Here is a 2,446-nt window from a genome sequence, read left to right on the forward strand (position 1 = left end):
CAATAAAGGAAAAGTTACTTTCAATGTTGATGACAAGGAGCATACCGTTTATTTTCCCAAGAGGATTGAGAAAGCATGTGGAGTTAATACAATTTCTAATGTGAGAACTATCAAAGTGGGAACCATTGATTGTCCTATATATGAGCCTAAAAAGAATATCAAACTCTTGTGATTGGATCCATATCAATACAATTCAAGGTAACATGATTGATTTGAGGTTTATTTCCTCATATGTTATGGGAATGGTGTTTTAGCACATGGGAGCATATGCTCCCTTTATTTTGAAATACATGTTACATACATTTTAAAATTTTAAAAAATTGAAACGAAAAATTCGCACGAACATCTTCACGTGCTACGCTCACAAAGTCGTTTCATAAAAATCCGACTTGTCGTGTGACGTGCGTAAAAAAGACAAAATTCAATGCTGAAAATAAGGCTTTTTAGGAGATAAATTTTCTCTTTTTTATACAGACCTTAAAACATATTGATTCTTTGTGAAACTTGACGAACATACGTATTTTGTGGAAACGTACATGTCGAATTTTTTGTCAAATTTTTTTGACATTTTGAAATATAACTTTTTGATAGAGGGAGCATATGCACCCGGGAGCCGAATTGAATTTCCGATATGTTATGTAAAATTTATTTGCTGGCAAGACTTGATCAACCTTGTTAACAAATTCATTTTATATGCATAGAGGAACTAAACAACATCTCTTTCTCCCTCCACTTGATCTACTTGCTGTAGCACTTTTGTTTTGCAAAGTTCTTTAGTTAATTAGAGATTTCGAAATTTTCCTGCCCAGTAATAATAATTTTGACACCCAGAAATGTGCATTTTTCAAAGTTTTCAAAAATTCACAAAAATTATACCATTGGTCCTATTTTTCGACGAGGCACCTGGGAACACCTGGGGATGACCAGTGGGGCACCCCGGGTGGCACCCCACGAGCCGGCGCGGCCAAGCAGTGGGCGCGCCACCCCGGCGTGTGGGCCCCTCCTTGCCCCACTTCATCATCTCTTCCTCCCACTCTCTTCTCTCTCCCGAAAAAACTCGCACCAGGTTCCTCTCACTCGCGTTTTTGCTCAAGAGCTCCAGCATTTCTCGATCTCTTTGCTCAGCCCAGATTTCTGTCTGAAATTTGGCACATTTGCTCTCCGGTATGTGACTCCTCCGATTACCCAAGTAGAATTTTGTTTGGTGGAGTATATCTTGAATATTTTGCTGCTGTAGGTAACATGTTTAGTGAGCTTGCATGCTTGTTCTAAGTGGTAGAAATTAGTTTTGATGCATGTTTAGTACTCTAGCAAGTTCCTATAGTAGTTTTCCCTCAATTATATGTCACCAAATCAAATTTTGTAATGTTTGTTGAAAAATTTCAGAAAAGGAAGATGGATAATTGTAACTTTGGAGAAGTGTTTGAAAGAGAGACAACAAGCACGGGGAGGCCCTCGAGGTCATCCACCCGATTCAGGCAATCCTATAATGAGGACCTCATCGCACCAAGCTTCGCACCCGAAGAGGACAATGGAGTCCCTAATGCTGCATCCTTCCCATTTGTTATGACTTTTTGAGTAATGCAGGGTTGTTGGATGATTTCTTGACCCTCATCGGTAAGGCAGGCTTAACCACCTATGTGGGAGATGAGAGTGAGCAATACTACACGCTCACTAAAATCTTTGTGGAGAGCTTCAAGTTCAACAATAAGCACTTTCGCCCGATAGTTGCATTCAAGATCTATGGTAAACCTATTACTATGAAGTTGGAAATTTTTTGTGTTGCATTGGGTATTGCCCCTGTAGGTACAGCAAGGAAGATCGAGGACAACCCCAAGGAATTGCTGGAGCTCTATCGAGGGATCACCAATGATGATTGTCGCACCATTCAGCGTGGCAAGATAAGAAACATTCAACTCCCCGCCATTAAGTATTTTGCTTATTACATCGGTACTAGCATTCTTGGTAGGGAGAACACTAGTAACATATCTAGCTATCACCTTGGTTTCTTAATTGCTGCACTCACTGGGGACACGCCTTATCATCTTGGTGCTCTTGTTGCTCGCCGCTTGTCTAACAAGGGGCCTATATTTGGAGGAATTATTGCTTCGCGTGTTTTAGCATATTTAGAGCTTCCTCTTGACCCTACTGATATAAAAATAACTCCTATGAGGCTCGATATTGCTGCTATGAAGAGTCACCAATTTGTTACGGCCGACTCTAGTTTAGATAACATTGTCTATAGAATATTGTTTGCTGACGGGGAAGAGAGGGAAATCCTTTTGCCGCAGCCGGATTTGTTTAGTATTGACAAGCAAACCATGGTCGCGCTCTAAGGAGGAGGTGGATGAGCAATTGAAGATACAAGGCTTCCACCAGCAGCATGACTCCGAGGACGCCGAGCCCTCTTATGACTACACCGATCACGTATCCGGGTGCTTCTTCC

This window comes from Lolium rigidum, chromosome 3 (assembly GCF_022539505.1).
Source record: "Lolium rigidum isolate FL_2022 chromosome 3, APGP_CSIRO_Lrig_0.1, whole genome shotgun sequence".
In the NCBI taxonomy this organism is placed as follows: domain Eukaryota; kingdom Viridiplantae; phylum Streptophyta; class Magnoliopsida; order Poales; family Poaceae; genus Lolium; species Lolium rigidum.